General features: G+C 43.0%; 1 pseudogene; it reads left to right on the top strand.

Annotated features, from left to right (window-relative positions):
- Positions 1 to 3,953: 3,953 nt before the first annotated feature.
- On the top strand, positions 3,954 to 5,854 carry LOC144327167 (sulfotransferase 1 family member D1 pseudogene; annotated as a pseudogene).
- The last annotated feature ends 1,490 nt before the right edge of the window (positions 5,855 to 7,344 follow it).

A 7,344-nucleotide genomic window follows, 5' to 3' on the forward strand; every position in this document is an offset into this window, starting at 1 on the left:
AAACCACATCCCTTCCCTCCAAATCTATCCATTTAAGCATGATTCTATACACTTCAAGATCCAATCCCTTGCAAATTATGTTCAGTCTCTTCTCTCCTTCATATCTGCAGAGAATGACAGAAAATAATTCCCCTCCCATCTTCTGCAATGTATCTACAATATGTCAATACAGAGAAAGGAGAAAATCATGTTTCTGTAACCATTGTTAAAAGTATAACTCAGCATTGTCTGATAACATCCTTGGTGCACTGCAACAGTTGTTAGGAACTTGAGGCTAAACACCTTTTGTCCTATCAATAACAACATGAGGTATTACAGTCTCGTTCCTAACCAAATAAACACATATGAAAACTATTCATAACTGGAGCTGTGCACATAGCTTTGGGCAAGAACCGAAAAAGTCAGAAATGGGTTGCATTCAGTCTTCCTCCCAAACTGTTCTGTTCTCACTATAGCAGATCTGTGCATGGAAAATTGTTTGCATAAAAGTGGGTCCCTGTAGCTGAATTAGGTCAACAGGATGGGGGAACTTCCACCTCCAAGTGAGGGGTGTGGCCTGGCGAGAGTACAGCAGCTCTGCTGCACACATGCACACAAGTGTTTTTGCCTAGCAGAAATGAGTCCTTGGACTCTTGCTTGTCTGAATGGTAGATACAGAGTGGTATGTGAGTGTGTGTACAAACCAGCCAGCTTTACAAAGGTTAAATTTACATTAGTTGCTCCTCCCATTTTGCAACTAGCCCTGCCCACTACTGGCCCATCATGTGGGCCTGAAGGTTGTCCAGAGGGGATGTGGCCCTCGGGCCACTACTTTGATGTAGAGTATCCCTGAGTACCAATTTCAGAATCTAGTGTCCCTATTTTTCAGGGACAGTCCCAGATTTACAGAAGCCATCCCAGTTTCTGATTTGATCCCAGAATGTCCCTCTTTTCCTTAGGACGTCTCTTTTTCATCCAAGAAATGTTGGAGGGTATAGAGTTATGCAACCCCTGAACCAAGGAGACAACCTTTAGAAGACACCTGCAGGCATCCTTGCATAGGGAATTTTTTAAAATGTTTAATCTTTTATTATGTTTTTATATAAAAGGGACGCGGGTGGCGCTGTGGGTAAAACCTCAGTGCCTAGGGCTTGCCGATTGCATGGTCGGCAGTTCGAATCCCCGCAGCGGGGTGAGCTCCCGTCTTTCGGTCCCAGCTCCTGCCCACCTAGCAGTTCGAAACCACGCTTAAGTGCAAGTAGATAAATAGGTACCGCTTTATAGCGGGAAGGTAAACGGCATTTCCGTGTGCTGCGCTGGTGCTGGCTCGCCAGAGCAGCTTCGTCACTCTGGCCACGTGACCCGGAAGTGTCTCCGGACAGCGCTGGCCCTCAGCCTCTTAAGCGAGATGGGCGCACAACCCTAGAGTCGGACACGACTGGCCCGTACGGGCAGGGGTACCTTTACCTTTACCTTTATGTTTTTATATATGTTGGAAGTAGCCCAGAGTGGCTGGGGCAACCCAGTCAGATGGGTGGGGTATAAATAATAAAGTTGCTGTTGTTGTTGTTGAATAGGATGTCCCTATTTTCATCAGAGAAATGTTGAAGAGTATGCCATTTGTTGTTCTTTTACTCTGTCCAGACTCTTTAATGTTAATTTATAACGCCCTAAATGACTTAGGACCCTATTAGATGGACCTTCAGGCCTCTACTTAAGCCCACAAGTTGCAATTCCAAACCATTACAACCATTTTTATTTTTATTTTACCATTGTTTTCTAGAGTTTCAGGATTGCACCCTAAGTCCTTTTTCACCTTCCTCTACACCATTTCTGTAGCTGTCACCTTCTTCAGCACTGCATAGAACAATTTCCCTTCTGACTGAGCCATATTTCTAGCAATCTGCTTCTTTCTCTCTCAGCTCCCTGTCACATTAAGAAATCTGAAACCAGGAGCTAAGATCAGTGGCATCGAGTTGAAAAAGGAAATGACAAAATAAACATTCAGCAATCTATAAAAAGGGGGGGAGGGAATACAGGCCATTTATGACAATACAGAAGTATACTTCCAACGAACACTCTGTTGCTGCTGACATCTTCTAAGTAGATAAAATGCTAATGTCTACAGGCAGACAATGCCTCAGTCTAAAAGGAGACAGATTACTTTTCATACCTAATCAGGGCTGATTTGAACTGCAGAGAGGCTGCTGTATCTTGCAGTTCCCTTCAGAATCTGACATCCTAATCACTAGCACAGTCCCTGTGATTTGAGGGTAAACTCACAAACTGGCATGGACAAAGTCTGCCCCGTGCAAAGGTCACGCTGAGCGAGGTCGCGCAACCTGATCATCTCAGGGAAGGCGGCATTTGCCTCCGAGGCGCTGTCTTTCTTCGAAGCGTGGGCAGCAGCAATGCTAGAGCTTCCAGGCAGGCATTCGCTGGCGACCCCCTTCAAGCAGTCGGAAGAAGTCAAGCTCTGAGTGTCAGGCTCTGTCATTGCAGACGCAGCACAAATACCTTCCGGTGATGCCACTGTCGGGGTAGAACAGCATTGTCAGAGCACCAGCAGCAGCTCAAGAAACCAGCTGCTCTGACAGGGCTGGCAGGCATATAAAAATCAAGAGATAAGGGGAAAGCTGAAAGCAGTGGCTTATCATGTGCATAGACAGAGTGCAGGGAGGGGGAGGGGTCAAATATCACTCAAAGAATTGTTCAGCTTGTAAACCATTTGAAATGAATGGATTTAAGATTTCAGTAGTCTACTCTGCATATAATTTAGTTGGCTATCACCCATAGAAAATAAATATCTGCATAGTGCAAGGAAACATTTTCAAATTACATATGTGGAAAATCTGTAATCATCCAAAATAATCTGGTCCTGAGAACTACAATACAGTCACAAAAGCTGTATTCCAAGTCCTGAGATTTGGATTGTCCCATTGAACCCCACTAAAATTAAAGAATCACTGCCAATTGTGGAGATGTATTTTAATCCCCCCCACAAAAATTAATACAAATACTTAATATTTCTTCTTCTACTATTGCCATAACCATTACCAAAACCACCATCTTTCCAGTTCCACTTGGCTCATATTCATGTTTTCTGGATACTAAGCCCTCAACAGCAACTTTTGAAATTCACCAAGTTTCATTTACAGTTTGGATAAGACCTTCCTTTGATTAAAAATGAGTTTCATTATAATTATTTAGACAATAGGCTATCTTGCAGACTTTTACTTTTAATGTCGCTGCAGGGACCTACTTCCCAGAACAATAAATCTGAAGCAGTGGGCCAAAGGCTGGTGTTTTCATGTGAGCCAAGAGAAATTCCCCATTTGATCATCAACCCTTTACACAGTTCCAAGAAATGTGCACCTCATAATGGAAAACCATTTTGTTTCACTGATTCCAAGACCTGGGAGGGATCTTGTTTGGTGCGTGTTTGTAGTGACACAAAACATCCAGTAATGCCAGAATTCCCTAAGAGGAATGCCTATTCATTCTTCTGAAAAGTTCCTTCAGAGCAGGAACTCTCGCAGCTTTGCTGAGGCATTAGCATGACCCACTGACAGCTGCTCTTCCAGCTGACGATCTGTCGAAACCTCCTCTTCTGCTACTTCAATGTATGCTTACAAGTCCATAGCCACTCCAACTCCTCCGACCTCTGACTTGTATAATTTATCATTTACTTGGCACTCCGCCCACCATCGTACTGTATCTTTGTTCATCTGGCTTTAAAAATCCGAAAGCACAAATATATGAAATGTGATGAATCACATAATCAAAATAATGAGGGACACTTCAAAGGTTTGTCATTTGTTGGAGAGCCCTGGACTAGACTAGGTTCCCATGGAACTTTGTTTTTGCACATAGCTTGATCCATAGACCCTGGACCCTAAACAAAGTATCTGAGTGTGCATCTCTAGAATAAAATGACCCCTTCCTCCCACAATTCCCATGTCTTTTGCTACATAATGCATGCCAGTCATAAAGACAGCCCTGTTGTGAGTCAGTCAGTATGACTGGTAAGAATAATGACAATTACAAATATGAAATATTACGTGGAGTAGTGTTCTGTGCCCATGGGAGAATTTGCTCAGATCGCATCATAGATTTTTGTTGTTGTTGTTTAGTCGTTTAGTTGTGTCCAACTCTTCGTGACTCCATGGACCAGAGCAGACCAGGCACTCCTGTCATAAAGCCTCCCTTTTTCTTTTATTTTGCCTTGAGGCTTTGCCATCAAATGTGATATAAGTTTGGGCCGTGCACTAGGTGTTTTCAAATGAGATTACACACACACACACACACACACACACACACACACACACACCTCATAACAACCCTAAAGCTATTTATTTTTCTTCTTAAGCTAGCTTCTCCTAACAGTGTTGGAATCTGCCACTAGAAGAGTGCAGCCTCTTTAAGAGAGAGAAGTCAACACAATTTGACACCTGTCTGAGGAAGAGCAAGGCAGGTGAAAGCAAGAGTTCCTGCACACCTGTATCGTGAAGCTGGAATCACAGCTTCAGAGCAATTCATACCAAACTCATACTGCACTTTGATTCTACGCTGTGACACTAAACTAATTACAGGAAGGAGTTGAAAGTGTCTTCAGGTGGCAAATGGTAGATGTTCATAGTATTCCCTGGTGGAGAACTTCCTGGCCAAGCCAGGTGATCTTCTTCCGCCACCTACCCCAAATCATGCACAATCTGAATCATTAAAATTCTACACATGATTTTTAATGATGGGGATCATAGAATTTTTAAGTTGAAAGGGACCTTCAGGTTCACGTATTCCAACCCCCTGAAATGCAGGAATCTCAGCTAAAGCATCCATGACAGATGGCCATCCAACCTCTGCTTAAAAGCCTCCAAGGAAGGAGAGACCACCACACCACCCTCGGAGGGAGTCCATTCCACTGTCAAACAGCTCTTACTGTCAGAAAGTTCTTCCAGCTGTTTAGTCAGAATCTCCTTTCTTTTAAGCCATTGGTTTGGATCCTACCCTCTGGAGCAAGAAAACACTCCATGGGATACTCCTTTATATATTTGGAGACTGCTATCATATCTCCTTCCAGTCTCCTCTTTTCCATGCTAAACATACCCAACTCCCTCAGCTGTTCCTTATTAGGCTTGGTTTCCAGACCCTTGATCGTCTTGGTTGCCCTCCTCGGCACATGTACCAGCTTGTCAATATCCTTCTTCTCCCCTTTTTGGGCAAGGTTCTTGAGCAGTTGGTCATGGACCAGATCTAGGCACTCTTGAAGGAAACTGATTTTCTAGATCCATTTCTATCAGGGTTTAGGCCCAGTTTTGGAGCAGTGCAAATGATATGCCATTTTCAGTTGCCTTCTTTTCATGGAGCTGAACATTCTTGGAATTATAAATGGTGTTGAACAACTGGTCACGGTTGTCTTCTCCATAATTAGTTACTACTCACCTCCCAATGCAAGTCCTCCTTGAGTACTTTTGGGAAAGTGACTGCAATATGATCTCTGTGTCCAGGAATTCCAATGATGTCACTGTGCATGATGCCATTCTGCATGATGCCAAACATGTACCCAGAACCTGGCACCTGAAATGAGTTTCTGGGAAAATTTGTGGCAGGGCAAGTGGCTTTGGGATCCTGGTATAACCATGTAAGAGGCTGGTGGGAGAAAAAAATGAGCCACTCTATACTGTACCTCTTTATACTGTATCTCGTTTTGTCTAGGAGAGGCCCTTCTCTGTTTCCAGAAAAGTTATCACTGTGCCAAAAAAGACAACTGATAATTACAGTAGCTTTCCTCCAGCAAAGTTTACTTTTCTGCACAAACTTGCTCAATGCAACTCAACTCAATGCAACTCAACAACCATATTCAGACTGGCAGTGAACTAAAGCAGTAATGCAACAGCCTGGGAATGTATAACGGTAAAGGGACCCCTGGCCGTTAGGTCCAGTCGTGGATGACTCTGGGGTTGCAGCGCTCATCTTGCTTTAGTGGCCGAGGGAGCCGGCATATAGCTTCCGGGTCATGTGGCCAGCATGACTAAGCCGCTTCTGGCGAACCAGAGCAGCACACAGAAACGCCGTTTACGTTTCCGCCGGAGCAGTACCTATTTATCTACTTGCACTTTGATGTGCTTTCGAACTGCTAGGTTGGCAGGAGCAGGGACTGAGCAACGGGAGCTCGCCCCATCATGGGGATTCAAACTGCCGACCTTCTGATTGGCAAGCCCAGGGCTCTTTGGTTTAGACCACAACACCACCCGCACCCCTCTGGGTATGTATACATTTCAAATAACTGTGAGCAATGGATAACTGGCAAGTCCAATCTCATGTTAATTGGTTTTAATTGAAAATAGACACTACTCCTCAACCTTACTGACAAGGACACATTGTCCATACAGTAGCAATCTTCATATCTGAGTTCACTATATTATGCATGCTAGAATGACAAAAGAAAACTCAGAATAGGGCTGGAACTGAGTGGTTCTGTGGGGAAGGAAAGAAGCAAAAATTCTGTATGTAAAATTCTTTTAAAATAGCAAGGCTCACTTATCCATAGGGAAGCAGCTCTGCATTATCAACTGTCCCCAAATGAGGCCCTAGGCAGAGAATTTCTTTGATCAGGCTGATGTCTGGAAAAATCAGCTCTTGTCCCTCACCTGTGGTGGCACATTACTGCATGCTCTCCCTGTGTGCCACTGATATTGCAGAGTCATCTGATAGGTAATTGCAGCATCAGCAATCAAGGCACTGGAGGGTTAGAAATGGCAATGGCTTTCAAAGCTTATCAGATACCATAAAGCAGATGCTTGGATGGCAAGGCACAGAATGACGGAGGCATAAATCTCATGGTCTTCCCACCCAAAGTTGGGGAAAGGGGGTGGATAATAGAGGGACTATTTTGGAATGGCAAGGAAAGGAATGTGACTAATCAGAAATAAAACAGCTATTCAAAAAGGGGGGGTGGATTTGTTGTTTATTCCCAGATTAATATGTTATCTGTTATATTTTCCTGCTAAGTTAATTTTGACAGAGAACAGCAAAAAAGTTTTTTGAAGGTGAAAGGTCTTACACTTTTCACTACAATATATAGTTTTGTTCTGTTTTTACTTAAACATGCATTTTACTTATTTAGGAATTTGATTGAACATTAATGCTTGCACTTTTATTATTTTCTGTGTAAACTGCTTACAGTGTTTATTGTTATTATATGAAGCAGTATAAATATTTAATTAATAAATCAAGAATAAATACAAACATTGATTAAACACTTTGGTTAGCTCTTTCTGCTTTGGTGTCATTTCGCTGTAAATGCTTATTACAGGTAAGGGTTTCCATCACAAAATAATGATAAATATTTCTCCTATATGGGTA

This window comes from Podarcis muralis, chromosome 3 (genome assembly GCF_964188315.1).
Source record: "Podarcis muralis chromosome 3, rPodMur119.hap1.1, whole genome shotgun sequence".
Taxonomy (NCBI): Eukaryota; Metazoa; Chordata; class Lepidosauria; order Squamata; family Lacertidae; genus Podarcis; species Podarcis muralis.